Source organism: Poecilia reticulata, chromosome 5 (genome assembly GCF_904066995.2).
Source record: "Poecilia reticulata chromosome 5, P_reticulata-male-v2, whole genome shotgun sequence".
Taxonomy (NCBI): domain Eukaryota; kingdom Metazoa; phylum Chordata; class Actinopteri; order Cyprinodontiformes; family Poeciliidae; genus Poecilia; species Poecilia reticulata.
Window position 1 is genome coordinate 10,463,889 of NC_088834.1, and position 26,350 is coordinate 10,490,238.

The window sequence follows — 26,350 nt, forward strand, 5'->3', positions numbered from 1 at the left end:
TACTGACGCTGCAACAGGTTGTAATTTCCCTAAGTGCTTTTTGAATTCAGTCAGTTGTTCTGTGATGGATCATGTATTGGCCTTCTTAAGCTCCATAAAGCATTCTGGTGTGCTGACAGATAGATTCTGGCTTTGAGTTCTGAGTGTTTTAGATTTGAGATATGACTGGAAATGGATGTTCAGAGTTTCAACCAGTAAAAACCACATGATCTCACTCAAAGATGTTATTTATTCACACTTGTCTTATTGTGCAGCTGTGGAGCAGAGACACGAAGAGCACTTGTGTGTGTCGTGTGCAGATGTTTAAGCGTACATTGGGCGAACGGTTCCAGATGTAGATATTGTGCAATCTTTTGATGGTTATTAAACTTTAGGCTGTGCTAATGCTAGTTTCAGTACAGTGCTGATCCATTTTAATATAATTCTATATTGTATATCTATTTTTGTAAACTGTCAAGGGACTGCAGATGTGAATTAGTTTATGCCATATCTTTCATCAAATGGTGACATCTGCGTTAGATATGTACATTTTCCCTTTATAAATAAAGTTTATATTATTACTATGAAGTTTGTGTAAATTCTTTGATCTGATACGTAGCAAGCTTTGTATTGTTGGGAGAACAGAGGCTGACCACGGCATACCATTTTGGAAAACTTCCTCACTGACATTAGGCCCCGATTACACTATATAACTTTAGCAAATGAAGAAAGCAAAGTGGAGTTCCTGAGAATTTTTTTTCCTTGTGTCAATGAATTATGTTGTCATTTAAATTGTGCAACATTTGTACAGAAATGCATTTGTGGGTCGAGCTATAGTGTTGATTATCAGGAGTTCGCCCATGAAAGACAACGTACCTCTTATTTTTTCAAAGCAACAAACATCAACAGCATCAAATGCTGTCTTTTGATTTTAAAGGTTTTCCAGGCTGCAATTTTTAGATGCTTGGCTTTGTAAATAATCTTGGCAATGTGGTGTTTATAGTTGTTCAGTTGTAAGGCCGTGATTTCATCATGTGATGCTGTCATCGTCACAGACTTACTGTCACTGCTTGTAACCCTAGATGAAAGCAGTGGCACAGTGAGGTATGATGTCTCCAGAAACTATTTACGGCCATATAAAGTTTCCAACTGCTGAAGCATCAACCCTCCCCCTGTTTTATTCGGGTTGAAACTGAAACAGTCCCAAATAACTGGATTTGTTTTCTTTGTAATTGAAATTAGTGTAGACGTAAAAGAGAACGAAAAATGTGTTTTTTTTCCCTTCTGCTCATCCTCACTGCTGGTAAATAGACTATTTGCCCTAAAATCAGCTTTGGGTAACTGAAATTCATGCATTGACATATTTGTTGCAAAAATATGAAAAAAAAGTTCAAGGGGTATGAATATGTTTGCAAGACATTTTAAAGGCATTCAAGTTTTCAGGAATGGAAATACAGGTTTTTCCTGAAGCCACCCATAACTTCTATATGCAAAGCAGCCATGTAGGATTGTGAGGTCTGTGTTTTTGACAGAACTCAAAGTTTTTAGATTTGATCAGTCATAAAATATGTTTTTTTTTCTTATTTGGCCTATGATCACTGTTCAATGTCTAAGTCTGATCACTGGCTTATTACTTAGCGTATGTCTATCCATTTGCACTTGTGTCTTGTAATCATACTTTAAAAATCATTAACTGGACAAGAACGGGCAGCGGTTTTTCCAGTCAGTGGTGATTATTGTTCTGGCTGGTGCTGTATGTCCTCGTCCCCTCCCTCATCTTGTGTGTCCCAGCTCACACTCCAGCTTCCTGTCGGAGAGAGCTGAGCCTCGGGGCAGAGAGACATCTCTTTCCAACCAGCCAGCTCCATCACACATGCTGCAGCTTGTCAGACCGGGTTTGTGCGAGGGCGATGGGATGTCAGCATGCAAGCTTGTGTGTCTGTGGACGTCTGCGTGTGCAATTGTGTGTTTCAGTGTGTTCTGATTCGAAGAGATATGGGTGCTCTCTCTCTCTGTGGGTGGAGGTGGCTGTCTAGGATATGATGAACATTTCAATTAGTCTGAGTTCATTTAAGTCCAAATTCAGCTCAGGTTACCTAAAAACACTTGATTTTTGTCAGCTTGTGATAGCAAGTACACAAAATGTAGGTAGGTTATACTTTGAAATATTTCTGTACACAATCATTGATTCTCAGGACACAGAGGTAGGACATGAACATACTCACATGCATGCTTTTTAATATCACGAAAAGCAGCAAATGGGCACAAGAAAGGGGCACACTGAAGTTTTAAAATGACCTAAAACTAAGTTAAAGTCTTCAGAAATAGTTATTTTAGCTTTAATGTTGATTGTATTGGCTGTTTTATGAAAGCAACCGTGGAAATAATAATTGGTCTTTTTTAATGAAAGGATATTTTGATCTAAACAAGTTGTCAGTTGCATTTTATACAGCCGTAAGTTTCGAGTTTTTTTTTTTTTCTTTCTTCCACATTAAGCTTGAATACATCCTGCAAGTTTGTGGATGCTTTGGTATCTGCTGGATATGTGTGTTTACTGAATTGAATGTTGTTGATTCATCTGTATAGACGGAGACACACAGCGCCAGGCTTTCCTTCAGAGGTAGTTGCCCATCAGAGCACCATGGTGGTTTGTCAGAGATATGTGGTTTACCATCTAGATGACTCTTTTCTGACCTTTACCCACACAGAGACACACAGAGCGAGTTAGCCATCGGGATGTTCGGGAGGCTTCCTGAATGTTCCAGCTCTTTTCTTGGTTTTTATATTGTATATGTCTTCTAGCTCTATTCTTTGCAAGAGTGCTATAAAGTTTATCATTGTTGCTGTTAAGTTGCAGAAAAGGACAGTGTCATCTGTGGTCGTGGAGATCTAGAAGAGAGGCAGGATAATATGAGTCCAAGTGGGAGTGAGGAGGAGGAGGAGGAGAAAGATGTGGATGTGGTGAGATACGAGAAGGAGGAAGAGTAGCAGGAGAGTGGAGCAGGATCCATAAGAAAGGTAACAGTTGCTGTGTGTGAGATTGGATTGGCATTAATTCTTTCCTTAGAATTGCATTAACCTCTTCAATCAAAAGATTGTGGTCCAAGCCTTGGCATCTGAATTTCAACCCCAGCCCACCCTTGGAGAGGGTCACCACTGCTCTGTTCGTTCATTTATTCAAAAAAGCATTTACAGTTATGAAGATATGCATGTGCGAATTATTGAAACCAAACTTTTCATTATGTTTATAGTGAAAAGGGACACAATTAAGCCTTTTTAAGCATTGTAGCTGTGCTGGTAAATGATACTACAACCAACCTGTCTCCTGTCTATGGCCATTTAAAAAGGAGTAAACATTTTTTGGGACGTTTATGCAACCTAAATCTCTTTCATCTATTTGCTTCGATGAAAACATCTCACCTTTAATCACCTTTCTGATTACAATTTGCAATTTTTTAAATCTCCACACTTTCTGCCATGCAGCCAAACGAATGTGAATGTTACACAGTGGTAGGAACTGCAAGTCAGTTCGCCTGTTGCTCCATGTGTAACAAAGATGCAATTGAATTTTGTTCTGTAAAGTGAAAAATATATCTAACTTTTAGAAACTGATGTTAACTTAAAATTACAAGCTTGGAAAGAAAATGGCTGAAATCACATATTTAAAAGGAACACGCCGTTCCACACGTGGAGGGTGGAGACTCCAAACACTTGCTGTGTTTCATCTGCCTTCGAAGATAAAAGTTAGTTCTGCATGAAGCACATGTTCACATGTAGATGTACAGGGCCACTGGCCACATGAGTAACGGATTTAATGAGCTGCAAAATGACAAAAATACAAATTAATTCATTTAGCTAAACAGCAGCCATATTGGATTTTAAGGCTGTAGTGGTGAGAGAGAAGTAAAAAAAATAATTTTGAAGAAGGGATGCTCAGATCAGGTTCTTTTGCTATGACAGTGACAACGCTTTTGCCACTGTTAGAATATTTGCTTATCAGCCTTTAATGGTGACACTTCACTAAGTATGATTCGTTTTTTAGTGAGGAATTTATAATTAAACATATTCTATTTATCTCAGAGAAATAAAGAATTGAATTGTGCTTGTACATTTAGCAAAATATATCAGCAAGAATTTGTTTTCTAGCTGAGGACAAAAGTTTAAAAAGTAAAAAAAAAAAAAAAGCTGTTTTCCTTATGAGTGTCTTATTTCATCCTTCCTCACCAGGAATTGCATATATGCTTTACAATGTTTTCACCAGTCTTGATTGTTTATGTAGATTTCTTGAATCTCTTATTACTGTCTACATTTCTAAAAAAAATATCCATATGCACAAATATGTTAGAAAAAAATCACAAAGGAGAATATAGGATATCCTATTTTTTCACATGACTGTATCTGAGAAGTAGAACAGGTCATATGACACACAGACAAAACTGTAGCAGCCAGTACAGTGTTTCCCTTTCTTGTATTTTTTTGCTTTGCATTTGGCTTTAATTGAGTTGAAGTAATACTTTTTTTTTTTTAAACATTTTTAATTTAACTTATACCTATGATTCTTATTTACCTTTTTCATGTGTTATTGCCTCCCAAAAAACTTGTGCGAACTAGAATGAGAGAATCGGAGCCACATAAGAGATGATCAGCTTCCCCTTCCGTCTCCTCAAAAACACTGGAGAGCAAACGTTTCCAGCTTGGAGTGTTAGGACCAGAGCTCTCCTGCTAACTGACCCGGGGATCTGAAGAGTGGCACATAACAGGCACCCACATTGGCTTTTGTGTGCAGGAGGGTCTTTACATAACCCACATAACCAAGCACATTGTCTAGCAACCAGCTGACTACTGAAGTGCCTTGTAAATGGAGGAGGGGGTCTGCTTGAGTGGTGGCCAGTAGCAGAGCTGAGAGGCTAGAGGACCTAAGCTAAGCCATGAGTAAAGTCTAGTTTGTGAGGCCTATAATGCCCCACGGAAACTGATGCGATAAGTAGGATTCGTTTCAGGAAATATAATGGAAAAACAACCTAGTTTAACTAAAAAAATGTAACCCCTAACCCCTAGTTTTGATACAAAAATTCTTTAGTACCTAATATGGATTTTTACAAATAGCCCAGAATAAATTTCTCCCTGTTACCTTTCTTTACGTCTTGGTAACAAGTCTCTCTCTCTCTGTTTTTTTTTTCTCATGTTTTGCAGAGACATATTTTTATGCTGCATTACAAAAATATTCATCAGTGCTTAGCAGATCAGTTTGATGTGATTTACTTGCATTTGTCATGAAGACGTTGTAGTCATCATTTCAATAGCAGCACTACAAGTCCTTGCAGCTCTGATTTGAACACAAAGCCTCATTATCAGCCCCACACTCCACCTTATATCAGATAATAACAATCCATTTGTCGCTGACACTTGATGCCAGTGTAACTATTAACAGCTTCTTGCTAGAACAGGGGAAGCTTTTGCTGCCGTTCCTGAGCTGTAACTATTGTCTTACAATACACAAAGACAAGGTATGCTGATGGTCCCTGTGTGGGGCCCCGGACGGCCCCCAGTTACACCAGTAGGAGTTTCTCACTATTGTCAGCTTGCTGCAATCAGGGGGCACAACCAGAGTACAGAGGTGGAGGCAGGGGGAGATGGATGTGAGCTGCATGGTTGCTTTGAGAAGATGTGTGAAATGGGAGCATGGGTATTAAGGGTCTTGGCTCAGTTGGGGGTCTATTGTGCAGAAGGCTGAGCACCCTACTGGCATCCATGATCTCCCCCATTGACATTGAAGCTCTGCTTAGCTCCCTGTGTGTTTTTGTCAGCCTCCTCCTTTCTTTCAGTCGCTTGTGCTGCGGTTTACCTCCTTCCTACGCTTTCTTTTTGCTTTGAGTCATTGCCAAGGAATCTGAAGAGTTCTTTTCTATCCTGTTTGAGTTAGCTGCATTCATACTGATGATGACATGGCGATCATCAGTCACTGTGGTTTTGTTTTAGCGCAGTGCCAACTGCTGCTTTATGCATATGATTTAGGGCATTCGTTTATTGATTCATTGGTTATATATCGTTTTATTTTGACACTGAACAGATAAGCCCAGCATATTAAAAAAGGTACATTTGTCAGCGTTGCAAATATTGAAGTTGATTGTGTCGCTTTATTGTTTCATTTCCTTACGTCATGCCTGCTGCTTTTTATCTTTCATCTCTGTACTGTATAAAAAAAAAACCTAGAAATCCAAAAAATATTTCCTGGTATTAACTTGACAACTTTTCCCCACAGTTTCTTCTCTCCTTTACAACCTTCCAAAAATACGTGACTGTTTATGTCTTAAAAAATCAATACAATACAAAGTTTTTTGGCTGAACAGCAATATTTTTATTTTCTGTTCTTAGTTAATTAAGGATAATATTTCTTCAGATCTGGTCATGCTGAAATGAAAAAAAAAAAATCTTTGATTTTATAAAAAGATATATGGACAAGGTGCATTTTGAAAACTAAACATTTTATTTCAGTTACCTTCATCGAATGCAAAACATATTGGTTTATATTTTTGGAAGAGTCAATTGCAACTTCCTCATCTTTTTTATTGTTTTGTGGCAGAAAAAAAACACTAACACAGTAAATGGTCATTTTCATGGGTCTGTTTGCTAATCAGTGGATCAACCTGTGACCTGAATCCCATGATAAGATGTTGGCAATGACTTCATCAAAAGCATGACGTCTTTACGTCATTTTTGGCATTATCTGTCAAGACTCCACACTAACAATTGCATTTTATTCGCTGTAAATATGCTATCAGATCCCGCTCCCTACTTACTGCTATATTACATCTTTACAATTTACATTTGTGTTCCAAGAACAAAGGTGAAAATAAATGTCTGTTTTTATTTGGACTGTAGAAAATGCATACATTTGCAAAAACCTGAATAATATAGGAAAACTACAAAGTGGTAGTGTTTTGACAATAATCCTTACTTCTACTTTTAAATATGGCTGAGAGAAGATTTACTTTTGAGAACACTTGTTCTTGTTTGAGATGAGTAAAACTCTTACTGAAGAAAGTAAAAATGAGTGCATCCTAGTTGCTGTCCAGGTTACCCTAATACATATATGAAGTGTTTATTTATGGAGAGCCATTTAACGCTAAATTAAATTAGTAAACACTATTATTAATAACTACTTAATAATTAATCTCCATAAATTAAATATCTTCATGAAATAAAAACAAAATAAATATATTAAAAAAATGACAGACTTTGCTGTATTTCATTCAAATGCACTGAAGTTCACGGTATGTCAGGTCGCTGCTCTCTGACCGGTCCAGACCCACAGAGAAAACTCCACCCCTTCATTTAAATATAGCAACATGATGTAGAAAGAGCCTGAAATAAAACCTGACCTAAAAAAATTAAAGTCCCCAAAAATTCGTAAAGTAGTTTTACAAAATAAAAGTGCCATTAAATGAAACACCATTATGAATTAAACACATGCATTTTTTTAACATTTTTTTAGTAATAGCAATATTCATTTATTTAATTCTGAATGACACAACTCTACCTGATTTGCTCTCTTCTAAATCCTCTTCACTGTCTAACATTATTAAAGACCATTTTTTGTGTGATTTCAGGCGCTAGCACATACATTTGTTCAAGTCGATATGATTTAATTCCTCTTGTTAAGATTAACAAATCCTTATATGTAGTCTTTGAAATGCACCGCTCGAGCACTGATGGCACGGTTTGGGAATCGTTTTGCTAATTTGCTGGTCACGAATTATAAATAGCATCACAGGGTAAGATATTTTTTCTGCTGAGGAAATAGCTCACTCCTTTTCAGTGTGCCATTACAGCAGTATGTTTTCAGTGTTTTGATGAAACATAACGTGTCACGTTCTTTATCTACATCTCCTCGCGATGATCTCTGAGTGATTTGGACGGAGGCCTCGAGTGTGTTTTGGATAGACTGTGAATGTGTGTGTACATACACCTATTTGCACAGTGTTATCCAGCTTGTGTGAGGCCAACAGGAGTCACACAATTGTCAACAGTAGAACTCTATAAAAACCCGTCATCGACAAAGAGAGAACAAACAGCTGCAGTTTGTTCAGGATTTCCTAACAAACACTCCACGAGGAGGGCTGCAGTTGGAGGAGAGGGAAGGAGAGCAAAGAAACTGGTCGGGATTTTACTCTCCTTGTTCCAACAGCGGAGGAAAGACTGGGATGTCGAGCTCTCAACGCAGAACACGCACAAGTATTCAGGAGAGAAACGACGTAGAAAGAGGGGAGATGTTAAATAATTATAGACATCTGTCTCTTTTTACATTAGAGCATGTTACCTGAAGCACTCAAGGTCAAACAAACAGGAAATACAAACTATATATATATATATATATATATATATATATATATATATGATAAATAAATAAAAATAGTTAAGTCCAATAGTATTCATACTTCTTGCAGATTTAATTTTAAAACCATTTTCATCCATAAAGAAGTTTTTTGTAAGTTTGTTTTTATTTCTATATTTCTTAAAAAGCAGAAATGACATTTCAAAAAATTATATTATCATTGGATAATCCTTGGCATAGCAGGATTCCAGACATCCTGCCTAAATAATTGCTGACCAGCTTTTTGAAGGTTTCCAATGATGTTTATTTATTCAGTTTATTTGATGTGAGACTCCAAGTCGTTCAGGTTGTAAGGCCTTCAGAACATCACCTTAATCTTCAGCTTCCTCCACAGATTGACTGTGAGATTCAAGTCGGGAATATGGGTGGGTCACTTTATAACATTTATATTGCGTCCATTCAAAGGAAATAATGAATTCTAGGAAAAATAAAATACTACTTTAGAATTAAATCTACCAGCTTTTTGAATAATTTTGAGACTCCACTGTAAATAAATAAATTGACCAATGATCTTAATTTACCCTTGATTGACTCTGACACGTGATCGTTTTGTTCATAGCATACGTTTTAGACCGGTTTGTTAAATTTACCAAATCTGAAAGTCTTAGCTTTATTTGATGTATAAACAGTTTAACAAACAGCAATTTCCTGTAATGGATTTTTTTGTTTTGAGTTCCGTAATTAATAGATGAAGGTTGGAGGCTGATGCTTTCATGTGTAATTGGGGGAAAATCTTGTGATCCCTTCATTCTTGGTTGGATTTAAAATTACTACCTCTACTTCGAAAAATGTCGGACATTTTTCATTTATAGTCAATGTTTGCTGATTTGTAGCAAACATGTGTAGGCCGTTGAAGGGAAATCAGAGCCAGACAAACTTGGTAATGAGCAGCAGCAGAGATGCGTCTAATTAGTGCGTTTCTAGTTACAACCCATGATTGTAGTAAAACGTATCCTAGATTCAGTACTTAATTTTTTACTTGCGTTACGCTTAAACATAAAATGAATTGTAATAAAAGCAATTAAAAAAGTTATTTCCAACATCAGAGATTTTCTTCAGGTTTTTTAAAGTATCAATGATATTTCTCAATGATCTTGCTGTCTTCAGATAATCTTGTATGTTACAAGAGTTGGAGATGACAACCTAACATCGCCGTAAAACCCGAGGAGCCATCTGACCTCCTCTGGTCGCCTCGTAAATGCCATCAACTGGTCCAGGTCAGTTAAAAGTGGCTCACTGACTGTGTTGAACCTTACGCTCCATATCTCTTCACATTACCGCAGCATTTCCTTGCAACTTAAAGATATGTACATGTGACTAGTTGAGAGCAGCAGCTTTTTAGAAAGTGTGTGAAATGTGGCCAGAAACACTGTCCCTGCACTGCGCTGTCCCTTGGGATAAGCATCACAATAGGAGCGCAGCAGCCGAGCTCCTGTGCAAACAAAGTGTCCTCGAATGAAGGAGGCATTTAAAAATGATCACTCTTTACAAACAGAATGCAATCCTCCTTTCCCCTTCTTTCTCTGCCCCTCCACCCCAAAATAAACCCCCTTCTTTTTGTCATTCTCATCTTCATCCTCTCTTCCCATTTTCTTGCTCTCATCTGCCACGGCACCTCTTAAAAACACAAGGCCTGAGAGGTAAATGCTTATTTATTGAAGAGGCACTTCCTAATTTTTACCTTGAATGGGGATAAATCTGTTGCAACACGGATGAAGATGTTGCACTAATGCTGAATATTATTGCTAGAAAAGAAATAAGTGTCCAGATTGAGGAACGAAAGGGGGGAAAAAATAGGACGGGACTGAGATTGGAGGTGGAGAGCAGAGTGATTAAAATTCATCCCACGGCGCAAACAAAAGGAGGAATGAAAAAGGGAGAGAATGCAGGAGGGAAAAGAGGGCTGGGGGTAAGAAAGATTTGGTCTGAAAGGAAGATTGTAAGCCTCAGCAGATCCCTGAACAGCAACCCCCTCTCTCCTTAAATGACGGCCTTTTACCCGCAGCACATTTATACTGCGGGACAACAGAACACAAGTGGGGGAAGACGAGGGGGCAAAGTGAAGAGGAGGAGAAGATGGATATATGAAGAGCAAGAGCGAAAGCACGGGAGAGAACATTAATTATTCGGCAGGCTTTTCCTCCAAAGATTCGCCGAGGCAGGCTGAACAGGGGGTCAACAATTGACTCAATTACATGACAAACTCACCGAGGGCTCTACACCGGCACTCAGTGCAGACCCTGCAGCTCTTGGGCAAGCTGTTGAGCTTTTTTTTTCTCTCCCCCTGTTTTCTTTGCTGGTAAATGTTTGCCCCTCTTCAGGTGCCCCTGGCAGACGCAGGATCTCCAACCTGCAGCTACACTTTAACCTTTTCAGCCTCCCACTCTGTTCTTCATGAAGAGCCAGAGGTAGTGAGGGAATGAAGAGGCAGATGAAGGGCACAATCTCATTCTTTGTCAAGCGTTATAGCTTGTAATGAATCAGGATGTAGTGAAGAGGATGGTGTTTGTCTTTTACACAGGTGGGGTTTTCATTCAGTTTGGTTTGTCCTCTGACGGAAGTAATTTTATCAGTTTTATGACAGTTTCATGGGCAACTTAAAATCTTTGCAGTCCATGCAGTTTTCCTCTAACAGTGGTACTTTTTTTTTGGCTGATTGCATAAAAGGCTGTTGTGTTGTCACCTAATTTAAATGCAGAACAAGTCTTTTGAAAAGGAAAACATCAAAAATGAAAAACTTGCATCACTCCGTTTGTAGAATTGCTCAGAAATAATGATTTATGCGTAACCTAATACTTTACAAAAGGGATGCAGCCAGCAATTATGTTAGTAACAAAAAATCTGATGATTTATTGGATGAAAAAATTGGCACACTTGGTAGATTTTTCATTGAACCACTTCGGCCTTTTTTTATATATATAGTATTAGAAGTACACTCAACGGTGCAAATAAATAAATAATTCAGTAAATTTTTCAAATCAGAAAGTGAACTTTTTTTTGCCTATAATGGATTAAGAGCATTCCTTCAGTGTACGTTTGATCACTGTGACAACGGATGCATCAGCAGCTAAAAAATCCATCTAACATCAACATGTGAAACTCAGTCACTGCAGTGTGGAGCTAATTTGTTCACCTATTAATAATCAGATAGGAAAGTCTTCTTTACAGAATTTTAACTGGTTGAAGCTAAAACTTTGCCACTTTTGGAGTTGTACTTATTTACAGACAAATATTTTTTTTTTCATCAAAATGTACAATTTTGACTTAATTGCTGCAAAATGCCATTTTTTGAGTCTGTATACTTCAGTTTGCAATTAATCAATTACTAATTTAGCAGATTATTTTAGTAATTGATTTGTTATAACTAGTCCAGTCGGTTGTTTCAGTCCTACTTTACTATAACACTTTTTTTTTCAGTTCAGAATTCAGTTTTCTCTTCAGTAAGAGTTTGTCTGCATCCTACTAATTGATTTATATTAGATTTGGTTCTGAATTCTGGGACCCATCATTCTGTTGATTGTCCCTAACAGCATGGGCAAACTAGCAGAAGATATTTTACACAGTTTTTAATAAATAACAACAAAGACTAAAATTTGATCTATGTGTAAAAAAGTCAGAATTTACTAAAAGAGGCTTTAAAAGATGAAAAAAATCATCTTAGATTTCTGCCTGTTAAACCTCAGAGGAAACTTGTAAATGAGAACAATACTGAATATTTTCCAATAGGGAGACAAGAGCTTTATTTAAACATTTCACTGTTTATGGTAACTTTAACATACACTTAGATTTATGTGCATTGCAAGATTACTTGTTGTCCATTATCTGTTGGAGAAAGGCAGCGGTTTATCCTTAGGTACTGGTGAACAATGAATCAGGCTGTGCTGTGTAACAGTTTGATCAAAATAAGTGAGTCAGTTCAGTATTGAGTCACCAAAATATTAATGTTTAAAAATATTTGTAGGCTAAAATAATTACTAGCGATTGGCAAACAAGAAGGAGGCCACTTTTGTCAAAGAATAAAACAAACTTGCTGATTGTTTTTAATTTATAAAAACGTTTTCCAGTAGAAACTTGTACATTTAGTAGATTATTTGATGAAATCCTGAAGTGACGAGTCAAGACCCTTTTCCTGCCTTCAAATTGCTCTAACACTATCTGCCCTACTTTCCCCTTTGTGATTGCTCGTCGTCTCAGTTATTCAGTTTTTTTTCTTTCTTTATTCGTTTGTCTTTCAGTCCTCCCTTCTGATTTCTCTCCGTTCCCTGTTTGAGACAAAGCAGGCTTAGAGAACCACACACAGACTTTGAGTCACAAAGCTGCACAGAAACATTGCAGCTGCCAGATTTTTTAACATCTAACGTGAATCATGTAAGCTTTTTTTCCCTCTTCACGACAGGAAACAGAAAGTGTGTTCACTTTTGCACAAAACGTAAAATGCGCAGGTTTTAGTAAGTTTTAATGATTTTTATATGAATTTGTTTTCTTAAGCCAGCCTTTACATTTGCTCCCCTTCCCAGCTGGTGTTCGCCTCCTCATTTGCCTGACCATGCCCACCTGCATTCATTTACCTACAATTATTTCTTTTGTCATTTTCACTCTACGCAAGCATTTCCAAATTGGCAACCAGCTATGGAATCATAACTGACCAGGTTCTTCAGTCTTCTTCTGGTGTTGAAAATGTTTAAGACTAGTCACTTCAGGAACAAAAACATAGCACCCTTTAATGTAAAGATGAACTTTACATTAAAGTTCATCTTTACATTAAAAGATGAACTTTTAATGTAAAGTTCATCTTTACATTAAAAGTAAAGATGAACTTTACTTTCATGTAAAGTATATGCTACTTATGTAAAGCATAAGTAGCATATGCTTTACATAAGTAGCATAAGCATAGGCTACTTATGCTTATGTAAAGCATAAGTAGCATACACTTATGCTTTTCTGTATGCATACAGAAAAACATAACACTACAATCTTAGTGTATGCTTTTCTGTATGCTACAGAAAAGCAAACACTTAAAAGTATACACTTACTGTTACTTGTGTATTGGCTAGTTTGAAAAGTATCTTAGCAAGTTTTCAAAGCAGGATGCAAAACCAGAACAGCTGTGGGAAACTTTAGCACTGATCACCATCACTCCTTCAAAAAATACTTCCGTACTGGTGATTATGTTTGAAATCTGTGTAAACGGAAATAGATCTATTGCTGCAGTGCATTTGTATAGGATTGGAGTTTTGTTGGGTTTTTCCACTTAAATTTCAGCATTTTCACTTAATTTTTTATTGCTCAGTCTGTAAAATTAATGAAATTTTGGATGAAACCTCTATAATAATTCTTGTGCTTTCTTAGTGTAGTGTACATTTTGTTAGCATGCATGCATGTGCAACATGCTCAGCGCTAAGCTCTGCAGGAAGACGCAGACTGGAATTCAGAGCAGAACTGTGGTGAAAAGGCGCCCCTTGCTCATGCACGAGATAGGATCAGTGTTTACAAGAACAAACAGCAGAAAAATTGCAACACTTCTCCCAACATTTTCCTGATGTTAAATTCAACATTTGACAGATGGTGAAAGACGATCTGTCAGACTTCATTCCAGGGTAAATGAAAATATTAAACACAGCTTAACGTTGACTGCTTGTTGACAGATATGCTGTAATGGAAAGTGATTACAACTCAAATAAGATGTGATCTTTTTTAAATGGATACAGACAAGATATGTCGCAGGAGAAAAACTGTCAAAGCTGATACTTTTATTGCATTGGTTAGGGGTGGCAATTAAATCATTTTTCAGGTGTTGGTAAAAGATTGAAGAATAAACTCTGCATTTATGGGGTGTCCGACTACTAAAACTACAATTTTGCACAAAGTTTTTTTTTTTCCTGACTTAAGGACTGATTGCACAAACAGAGCATCTTTTCTTGAGGCCCATTTTGTCAGAGTAGAGGTGAAATTATACCTGATTTAGCCACACTTCTACATACATATGTATGCTTAGAGGAGGGAGGAGTGGGGGAGTTGAGCTCCTCATCCCTCCAATTAACAACCACCTGATTAGCTGATTTGTTGTCTTTTAGTTATGCTAATGCCACTTAATTACAGCTTTGGTGGGAACTTGAGACTCACACACAAACGCACACTCTCACTCAGCCACATAAGGTTTGGTCTCTGTGCTTGGGCATTCACTTCCATTGATTGTGCAAGACCCAAATGTAACCCAAACCTCAGTTCAAACGCTTGACTATGAGGGCATGGTTGTTGTTTTGCTTTATTTGTAATGAGCTTTTGTCTAAATACTGATTCTGGTGTGATAATGTTGGTGTCATCACAACTTCCACAACACACACACACACACACGCACACACACACATAATAACAGGCCAAAGAAAGAGGTCCTTTGTTTCAGCATAACTCGTTGAGGTAAACATTAGTGTTCATGGCTTTAGGAGCTTTCAGACATACAATGAGATACACTGCCTGAGTAATCTTATGTTTTGAGAACCTGATGGTTTGAGTGGAAAGGTTTGCTTGCATGTGTTTTCTAACATATTTGGACATATTTTTCCCCTAATGTTCACAATGCTTGGTAAGATGGGGCTCTATAAGAAGGTGCTTTTTTTCCATTTCAGCAGCAGTGCAGTATTTTCACAAGTTCCTTTCATGCAACACTTTCTAACCTACGTTAAGATTTCCCCTCTTGACATCGACTGAGACACGAGGGGTTTCAGTTAATCTGGCTCTAGTGTTAGTCACAGGACCAATTTGGGGAGTTAGTGTGAAGTGGGGGTTCAGAGCAGAGTGGTGACGCCTGTTTTGGGAGTGCAATCACAAACTAATGTAATGTTGAGCTCTGGAGTGCAAAAACGAGTTAATATCTAGTCAAAACATTGTGTATGTGTTAGAATTTAAGTGTTGAGAAGATCCCTTTAGTTTGGTGAAGACAGAAACATTTAAATGTTGGGACATGCCTCACTTAACAAACTGTGTTAGCCCAGATTGCCACCTTGTGGCTTGTTTGATCTTTTCACAAGTTTAGATTTGGTTAACGAGTCAACTCAGACTGACAGCCCCCTGTGTGGTTGTGCTGTTGTGAATAAAAACAGATTAATATGTAATGGTTAATTGTTATTAATCATTCCTTTGTTCCTTTGTTTCTTCTCTGTGTTTCTCACTCAGTCTTGTTACCCAGTTTTCTATCTCCTATCTTTTCCCAGTGTGGAGCTTTGTAGTTAACAATGTAATCTTAGGCTGAACAATACATCAAAGTAGATCATCTTCGCTATACCAAATGTGTGCAATAATGATATAACAAAGGGTTCTTAGGAAGGCAGTAAATTCCCACTTTGCTGCCATGATAAATTCAGCTTGCTGGATGGAGTCTGATGCCCTCACCTGACATGGATGATGATACCAAATGAAAGAATAAGGGAGGAGCGGAGAAAATGGGGATTTTAACTGAAACATTCTTTGCAATAGCGAACAAAAATATAGCAATAGCACGATTTCCTAATATTGTGTCAGCCTAACGGAATGTCAAATAACAATTTGCTTTGCACACGTTTGTTTCTAGCAGCAGTAAGGCGTCTTGAAGTCCTGGGACCTAAAAGATGCAACTTGATGGTGTATGCATGTATTTTTGCTTTCTGTTTGTTTAGTTTGTAAGCTCTCATGGTCAGCTGGGACTCATCTCCTTCAGACTGTGAATAAAATTGCCAGTCTGCCAGCATTGGGCCAATCCCTTCACCGTTTCTGAGAAAGAGTGTGTTTACACATGTGTGTCTGGGGGCTGTGTGTCTGAGTCACTTAGTAAAACCCAAACATCACCTCAGGTATCCCAGACAATTAAAAGTCAGTGAAGGCGCAGATGCCTTTTCTGCCTACCAACATCTGGATATTAAACTAAAGTCATGTAGTATATTAGTTATGAAGTCAGCAGCTAGGAGGAGGACCACACAGGCAATGCACACTTCGGCTTGTAGTCTGTCTTTGTCTTTGCCACTGAGTGAATCGATGAGTTTATTTTAGTAAATGTCAAGCAGAATGAAAGAGGAGCTCGTCCTCTCTCTCTTGTGCATAAATAAATGCTTCACCAGTCATTAATTCTAGTAATATTTATCTCACACTGTAACTGTGAACAAACACAAAGAGATTTCTTCTTCACTTTAAAAAGCTTCTAACATGCGCACATAATACACACCAAGTCAAAAAGATTTCTGTTTTGAAAACCCGTAGTTATCAAACAAAGGTTTTCCTCTGAGCCTGTATGTTGATGATAAATGAAGAGATTATTCTACATCCTCCATTAAGACTGCATACATACACAGGTAGGAATATTTACTCACTGAACTGTGAATGTATAAAGGCAAGTCTTCACTTGTCCTTTAGCTGTTAGGAAAATGCTAATTACCTCAAATGCAGCATTTTTTATTCCTGTTCGAATGCAAAGCAGTTTCTTTTTAGCCATTTGATACATGAAAAATCTACCCATCCGTTTTCTATATTCACTTATTCTCAGATTTTCAGCATGGGCATCAGCAACACTGAGTGATTTACAAGATACAGCATGGACATGTCGGCTGACCCTTGCAAGGCAACACAGTGACAGAATAAACAACCACTGCTCGACATAAGATGTTTATGCAAATACAACAATCTATGTCATTCTATCAGATTGAACATAAAAATCTATTAAGTAATTTGGTTTTCAGCAGTTGGTGAAAACCAGCTGCTTAATATGTTAATAAAACTGTTCCGGTATGATTTTATTCTTGTTTTTAGTCTTTATTGCCGTTGGAGAGATATTACTTTGTGGAGTAGCACCACTATTCCACAGGTGACTCCTTCTGCTGCTTCCCTCCCAATGATGGTTGATCACTTAGATACAAAAAGTTACTTTAACAAAATAAATGTCATTTTTCTCATTGTATGTTCTTTATGAGGAGAAAGAAATTACGTGTTTGTAGTTGTTCTGTCACTTTTGCAATGATACAAAAGTTGCTTTTGGCAGTGATAGAAATATTCCGCACTGCAGAGAAACCTTTTAAAGTAGCTGATGCATTTTGCCATTTCCATAGACATTGTTAATACTGCCTTTAAAGTTAGTGCTTTACTCCAATGTCAAACTAATTAACAGTTGTTCCATTTTAAATAAAGATAACTGTGAAGAAAAAAAATACTGTTAGCTTGCATTTAGATATTTGAAAACTGTGATTAGTTAAAATATAGCCTACTACTCTCATAAAGTACAAAGAAGGCAATTCACGAGCTTTTAGTGGCTAGCTACATGGGGAATAAGAAGGTTTGTACAATATGATCCCAAATTTGCTGGAATTTCTGCCTCTACACTCAGATGTACCACTTAGACAACTTTTAGAGACCTTTTAAGGTTAAGTTTGCCTATGAATCAGTATTTCTCCACCAGTACATTCAGTTTGTTGTCGTCTGCAGTCACCTGCACAGGAAAGACCTTTCAGAGCCGAGTGCAGAAAAATGAGGCTTGGCCATGCTCCAAGGAGCTCTCTCATGATTAGTCCTGTCTGTTTGGTTTTTAAACTGTCTTTCCTGCGTCGTATGTCTTCTTGTTTCCTCTCCTTGAGTGCCTCTCAGCGCTGTGGTCACTGTGTTCGTCTAGTGGCCTGCAGACCTCGATGTCTTCTAGAGGGACTGAGCTGCGGTTTCTCCCACACACCGAATACAAACACACTGGCACACATAAATACACAAATGCGTGCCCATGTCATGTCTCTGTCTTTCTGTCTCTTTCAGCTTTTTAGCCACACACATCCACCACTCTCCACCTCCATCTCTTGGAGACCCTCTGTCTCTTTTTTTTGTTGTTCTCTCATTTCTCCACCTCTGCTCTCTGTCCTCATTTCCAGCTGTGTTATATGGCAAATGAATATACTGTAAGTACCAGCAGACTTGTTATAAATATGCCTGCCCACCCAAGACTGTTGGGATTATTATTTTTCTTATAATCACTGTGGTTTTTCTTTAAACCAGGCAGATTATTATCTGGTTTTTATTCACTACTGTGGATTCCAGTTTCAGAGTTTAGGTGCAGTCTTAAATGATTTTCTGCGTGGAGAGTTTTACTTTTTGGGGCTGGAAAAGATTGATGAAAGCCAGTATTTGCATGACAATGTTACATGTACAATGCGAAACTATATTTTTCCTTTCTTAAAACTGATGGGCTTTAATTTCTTTATAGATGGCAACATTTTTTTTTGTTTTTTTTTTCAGCTGCCTTGGCCCACAGCTGGGAGCCAGCTGTGTGAATCAACCTTTCCTCATCTGCTTTATCCATCCATCCTTCCCTCCCTTCTGTTCCTCTCCTTATTTCCTCTGTTTCTCTTCTTAAAAGGAGTTCAAAGCGATCCTCGTAGTTTGGCCTTTACCTAGTTGACATGTGGACAGGCAGGAGTTAAGCAGATGCAATGAAAGTAAGACGAGAGCATTTTAAGCTTCGTAGACCGAGAGAAAAGAAACGTGTACATGGTTGCGTGGGTGTGAGTGTGTGTAAGATGGAGGTAAAGAGAGAGAGGAGGGCGGAGACCAGGAAAACCACCGGTATGTGGAGGATGGTGGGTGGGCGCCCTGGAAGGAGGACAGAGGAAAAGTTGGGATTATGAAAGAGCGAAGGAGCAGTGAGTTATGGGAGAGAGATGTAGGATGAAGGAAACAGGCTCACATGTGTTGGTAGCTGCACATCTGTTGACTTGATAAAGCTGTTTGAGAACATCTGAACGGCCTCAGAGGAGGTGGAGCTACTCAGCGGCTGACGGTACAAATCAGTGCTTGTAGAGGCAAATGGAAACAATGAAAGGTGAACTGAACCTAATCCTACAACAAACACAATCAGTTCACTGACTAATCAAACCAACAGTGACAAAACAGTAATCAAGACTCAGCAGCTAAGGCAGTTAATTGTACATTTGCACCAAAATGATGGTTTAGTTACAGTGTTCAGGCCATAATTTACTGGGATGATGGATTAACCTTACACATATTATTCAAAGGCTGTAGTTTAACATCCCTATAAGACAGAATGCGTTGTGAAAGAATTGATAACATTTTATTATTTTATTATGTTTTTATGTGATAGAACACAAAGTAATGCATAATTGTGAAAGAAAAAATAACATATTTCATCAAGATTTTTTACACATAAAAATCTCAAATGGGTGGTTTGCATTTGTGTTAGTTTATTATGCATGGGTCAATAGCAAAAATAAAAAGGAGAAAAGTATGAAATCCATAATTTTTAAAATTACTATAAAGGCTAAAATGCCAAAAATTACTTGCATCATGCTAGCTGAGCTTAATGCAAGCTCTGACAGAGGGACAAATATACTATTTACATTGACAAATATACTATTTACATTGAACCGGATTCCGTATATTGCATGAAAAGTCTCTACACCACTAATGAACATTTGTCTTGGACTGCTCCATCTTGGCTCCTTAAGCATCACACGTATTGTAAGCCACAGTGAGTTTCTGTGTGCTACTTTTTCCGTAGCCTCTCCACAAATAAGGTTGTGTACAAAGGAGTACAATAAGCTTTATAAAGCTGGACTGTCCATGTGCAAAGATGTTAGAGACATAACCCAAAAGACTTTCAACTATAAAGGCAGAAAGAGGTGCTTCTGCAACTGTTTCAGATTTTCATTTGGAAAAAGTTTATTATTTCTATCTCCATACTATTATTATTGGCAATTTGACGAAGCATCTTCACTCAATGTACAAGTTTGATCTCTTGTTTCTGGCTGTGTGTCATGGTGAGGTGCTTTTGTTGAATCCCTCCTGAATGTCTGTCATCAGTCTCTCTGACTGTGTAACAATAAGGGATCAACGTTTCATTCTGCTGTTTAAAGACGGTGAGAGCCCCAGCTGTGAGACGGTCACCTCCGCTGCTTTCTCTGCCCAGACTTTGTCTGCAGAGAAATTAGGCGTCGGATGCTGTGGTGATTGAAACGGGGATTATGGTGTTGACAAAAAGTAGTTTTAGCAGTAGAGGTTTTTGAAGACTGAATCTTACAGCAGTTTTGATAAATGATAACTTTCTGGTTGGATAAAGAGTTTAAGACTGCATGCTGCATATTTAAGCATTATGAATGCATGATTGTTTGTCCTGTGTGATGCTGTGATGAATTGGCGACCTGTCCATGGTGTACTCTGCTTCTCGCCCAGTGACTACTAAATTTATAATTTTCAGTACTTATTATGTAAAACCGTTTTTGACAGTTGTATTGGGTAATATTTGTCCATGTCTATTTTCTTAAAACAATCAGAAACTAACGAGCTGAAATGTATTGAACTGGACTTTTGATTGGTTTGTATTTTGGCCAGCATCAACAGGAAAAAACAAAGTGGTGGTGAAGTTAGAGTTTGATCTTCCCATCTCTGGATCATATCCCACTCCATGTTGGAGAACTGTTACTACTGTACTTTAAAGGAAAACACAAAAAGAAGAGAAATAACGAAATCACAATTAAAAACGGAGAAACAAACTGTGGGTTCGCCAAGTCTACACAACAATGAATAGACTTTATCTACATGCCATTGTGCTTGAGAGAAATACCAGGAAAATGTTCTTTTCTTTCCTACTGTCACAAATGCAAACATCTGGGGTTTGCTAAGCTGTACTGAGACTTTAACTGGAATCATGGGTTTTAGTCATATAAGTTTTAGCAACAAACTCTCCAAATGGATCTGATCTGATGTGTAGAAAAGCATCTCCTGCCCATTGTTAAGTGTGTTGGAGAATCTGTGGTATTGTGGGTCCGGTTTTTACTTAAAGGGCCTGGGAAAATTGATAGAGTACACATCACATTTAAAAAAAAAAAGTGAATTGTTTTCCATTTTTAAAAATTGTCAGGGTAAGATTTTGCTGCTGCAATAACGGAAAAATTATATTTTCAGCCTTTTACGGATTTTTACTAGAAGTGTGATGTGTACTGAACGGCCAGCTTTTTTTTCTCCAAAATATCTGCCTTACACTTGGTATTAAACTTCATAACTGCTGTTCATAATTGGATACGACATTAATCTTCCTTGCAGCAAGTCAGTGAGTACAGCTTATTGTACAGTACAGTGATGTCTCCATCTCTGTGGCCTTTCAGTGGTCACACCATTGCCCCCCATCACATTACAGCAGCTGTGAGGAATTCACTCAGTTTGGGTAAAAAAGGGGGTAAAAAACACAGGGAAGGGTGAGCAGGGGAGAAAGACAAGAAAAAGAGGCGAGTGGGGGTTACAAAAACAAAGGCAGAACTTAAAAACAAAGTTTACCACTGAAGGAAAACAACAGGGCCAAAAAAGTTTAGTGTGAGAGGAGGGGAAGAAACAGGAGGGGGGCAAAAAAAACGAGGTGGAATCTGAAACGCTGTTGGCCGAGGGCCCAAGCCCCACCTTCTCACCCCCTTTTTCCTCCCTCCAATGCTCCGTCTCCAGCGCTAACACAACAGAATCCCCCACAAACCCGGCCACATCAGGAACGGCTGGCTACATTATAGCTGCCATTATCGTCTCTCAAGTCATAACAGCCAGAGAACACCCACCTCGACTGCTGCTGCTCCGCCAGGAGGGGGAGGGGCGAGCGCGCAGGAATGAGCAGAGAGGGAATGAGGGAGAGGGTGGAGGCAGCGGGGGGAGACGAGGGAGAAGGAGATAGTTCAGAGATACAGAGCAGTGGAAAAGGCAGAACGAGAGGACGAAAAGGGTGGGAGGGGATAGAAGGAGCAAAATACTTTGGGTGTTTACAAAGCGTGCAGGCAGCTCCAAAGATGTTATTCCAGATTTATTTCATCTGTCTGGTATATGTAAAGGCTGACAAAGTAATACATCATTCACAGGACACACACATTTAGTTCTGAGATTTGAAACAATATGAGGTAAAGCGTAAAGAGCATTTTCACTATATGGTGCTTTTTTACATCACGGAGAGTGGGAGCCCCAGTTTCGAGTTACACCCAAGAGAAGAGGAGCATCAGACCTTTTGTCTGACACGACCAGTGACCTGTGAAAATGTCTGTCCTCTCTGGAGACTTCCCCAGAGGTAGGAGGACCCGCACTTTATGAGAATGTCACAAATGGTCCAGCAGGGCAAGCCCAAACAATGTTTCTCTTTGTGTTACACAAACACAAACCACCACCTGAGAACTCAACCTGCTGAGGCACTGTAGACCATTTGCGGTAAAGTCTAACAATCAGTTAAATTACACAGGTACTGCTCTTTATTTTTGAAGTTAGTAAACCAAAGGATGCCGATTTGCTTCCAGCTGCTGTAGAATAACAGAGGATGTAGAGATCACATAGAGGAGAAACAGTATTTCTACATATTATTCTTTTTGTCTCTTTTCTTCACTAAAACAATTGTTTCTGCTCCAGAAATAATACGATAATAAAAATTTGCAGTAAATGTGATTTAATCTCACTAACACTTTGGGTTATGATAATTTCTTACAAATCCATTGAACCTCTTCATTTTAGACTTCAGTGTTTTCGCCTTTCTCTCCAGAAGTTATCGAATTGGTAAATAGACTTTAACTGTTTATCATTAATACCAGCATAAATACAGCTGACGAAAACCACGAGGCCTCCCTTTTGTGGCACGTGATCCTTCAGTTAAACCTAAATTTAATTGTTTAGGCTTGAAGAAAAAACACTGTCTAGGGCAAAAATTAATGATACGCTAAACACACCATCCTGACATTGAAACATGGTGGTGGTGGCAGCATCATGAATTTATTCATAGTTAGATGGAGGACAATACAGAGCAAAATGAAGGGAAAGCTGTTGGAGTCTGCAAAACACCTCAGACTTCCAGCAGGAAAACAACGCTGCACATTCAGTGAGGTCTACAATGCCATATTTTAGGTTAGAGAATACTAATTTGTTAGAATGGTCCAGTCAAAGTGAAGAACGAAATCTAATTGAGAATAATGTGGCAAGTCCTAAAAATCAATGTTCAGAGACAAAATCTTACAGATCAGTTATTTTGCAAGGAATTGGAAAAACAAATATTTTCTGTTGAGTAAAGCTGGAGATTCAGGCAGGCTGAACAGAAATGCAATATTTTTTCATTTCACAATTGCACTACTTTGTGTATTTCTATCCACATTATATACATTTAAGGCCGTGGTTGCACTGGTAAGAAATGCACAAATTAATAGGTGTAAATAAATTGTATCTGAGTGATGAGATCCACTAGCTAACAAAAAATCTTCCCCTTTCATCCTCTGATTGGCACAGATTTACATGGAGCTTGTGCCAGTGAGAGATACAGACATAATGATAATTATGCTTTTTATGCCAACTTGTAACTTGAGGTCAGTGGTTGTGGATGCACATGCATCCATACTTATATATATATATATATATATAACACTTCCCCTCAAGGAGCACAGTAAGTTTAGTTTTCAGCCATTTGTCATTTTTGGGCTGGGTGGTTTGGGGAAAATTCATGCAGTGTTGCATCACTGACATGTCTAAGAAGTGAGGTTGGAACAGTGAAACTTCTATTTACAGTTAGCAGTAGAAAAGCTTATTTTACTGGTCTTAAAGTCAAACTTTTTTTTTCTGTAAGAGCAATGGTATATTGCCTGCATTCTAATAAAAGGCCTGGAACAAAATCTTCTGTTGGTTTGTGTGAATATTTGGAAAAATGAAAATCTGTGTTTGTGGGCGTTTGGTTTTTGGCATTCGTTGATTAATGGCCAATGTAAGCTGCAGCGGATATTTATTAGGCAACACCAAAATCAGGGTTTGCCTATAAGCAACCATCTTCAATTTATTCCACTATGAAATATTTTAAAGGATGAGAGCGATAAAGATGTTCTTAGATGTGGGAATCTGATAAACTCCTACCACAGAAGAATAGATGCTGAAATTAAGACGATATATTTCAATAAATACTTGAAATATATGTGTGCACTTCTAAGGAAATTTTAGCTTTTTCTAAAGGCTTTTTTTTTTTTTTTAACTGAAGTGCTAGCATAAATGTCACATTATACATTAAAAAGTTTAGAAATGATTTAGTCTGTTCCTATTTTATACAGAATGTATGAAATGTAGACCAGTGTCCTGCTCTGGTCTTTGATGTTTCAGGGTTAGTGCAGGGTTTGAATGAGGAGGTTTCTGGGTGTAGACGGTGGCTGGACATCCTGTCCTCATCCGCAGCTTCTTGGTTTCTGCCCAGCTTTCTGTGATGCCACAGCAGAGAGGACTTGTTTGGTCAGCCGCCTGATTTATGGACCTTGGGTTTTTTTTTAAATATGCTGCTTCCCAATCTCTCTCAAATGCAGCACCACAGAGAGCCAACTCCCACAGAGTTTCTCACAAAATATGGTAGCGCAGCACATATGACACCTGTGTCAGCATGGTGCGTAAATTCATTCATCGGTGCATACTAAAATATACAAGACTCTTGAGTCATCCGTCTTTTCCTTGTAGTTTCCAAGGAGTCAGACTTTCTTGTCATATTTTGTGGTGGTGATCAGCCAACCTTTATACTTTCTGCAGTTTATTACCTTTTTACTCATTTTAACTCTTTGACTTGATCATTTTCAGAAAAAAAATATTGTTTTCAAGCTTAAATAAGATTTAAACTCAATGGCTTGACATAAAACATGTTCACAGTTTCTTTAAGTGAATCTAGGAAAATAACAAAAAAAAAGGTTTTAAGATATGAAATTAGATTATTTTGCCAACCAGGTGATTACCCAGTGGTACTAACTTAAAACTTGTCATACATTAGATGATTATTGATGTTTCATAATGAGGTTTAGTGGAACAGCAGCTGTTTTTTACATCTTAACAACATAAAAACATGGCTGAATTGTGAAAGTGAAAAATAGATCCACATGAAGACTTCTTTTTTAAACACATTTTTCTACACAAAGAAAATAACTTTTCTATTTTCTAAGGGCTATCAGCATCAGCTTTATTAATATTTTTTTAGTCCCAAAACATGTTGCTTGGTTCTCTGTTTGTCTATTTGTGCATTTTGCACAACTAGTGAAGAAGCAGCCAAAATCTAATTAAAAACTTCCCACAGAAAGTCTTGCAAACTATAAATCAAGATTACTTTAAAACACTGCATAGTAAACTTTTACACAACATTATAATTAAATTTTCAGTGAATGCAGATACAAGAAAAAAAAAACTACAATAAAAAAAATCTGAAGGTTTTCGCAAGGTTCTAAAGTTGTGGCAGATACTTTTAATATTTCTGCCAGATCTTTTTTCCTTCGTCTTTTACTAGCAGAACAAAAAATGTGAGAGCTTCTCAGACTTTGAGCTTTTTCATTTTGCAAACATTTTCAGCTCAAAAGAATATGTTATGTTAAATTAATTACAGAACAATCTGTTGAGTGTGTGCATGAAGCTGAGTAACAGTAACACGTTCACACTTTTTTTTATACTTCACTCCTCAGGGGAAACAGGGTTAGGCATATAAAAATTCCACCTTGCTTCTTTGCAGGTTGGCTCATACATTATGCAGCTTTTTCTGAGTGTGTGTGTGGTTTATCCACCACACACACTCACACACACACACACACACACACACACTTATATGCATTTGCTAATGCTCTCCCTCCTCACACACATTTGCTACTGGGTTTACACAGAATAAACCGATTCACGTCTCTGCCACACACACACACTCTTTCTTGCACATCCCCTGAAAGGCTTGGTGGCCACTGGATCATTATTTGGCCCCCTGTAGAGACGAACAGCTGTGACTGTTGATGTGTGTGTGAGTGTGTGCACGTTTGGGGCTGGGGGTCTCCCCATCATGGTATTTATTAGTTCTGGACAGCTGAGGTGCTCAGCAAGATCTCTATTTAGCTCTACAGGATAATTATCATGCACACATCCAAAGGCTCAGTCAGTTTCAGACAGCACATGTGATTTAGACACTTGCTAACTTTTGCACCAAATCTCCCCCTTGGTGACTTGTTGGGCGTAAATAGG

The 26,350-nt window shown here is 38.1% G+C and overlaps 1 protein-coding gene across 5 annotated transcripts in view; it reads left to right on the top strand.

Moving 5' to 3' along the window:
• The window catches only part of gli1 (GLI family zinc finger 1), a 55,799-nt gene that overhangs the window by 13,621 nt on the left and 15,828 nt on the right, over positions 1-26,350 (top strand). Inside the window, exon 2 of one of the 5 annotated variants that reach the window (XM_017305036.2) lies at positions 9,482-9,591. The exons of the other annotated variants lie outside the window; for them this stretch is intronic. The gene's annotated coding sequence lies outside the window, so the exon portion shown is untranslated. The remainder of the gene's footprint in view (positions 1-9,481; positions 9,592-26,350) is intronic. 5 annotated transcript variants of the gene reach the window in all.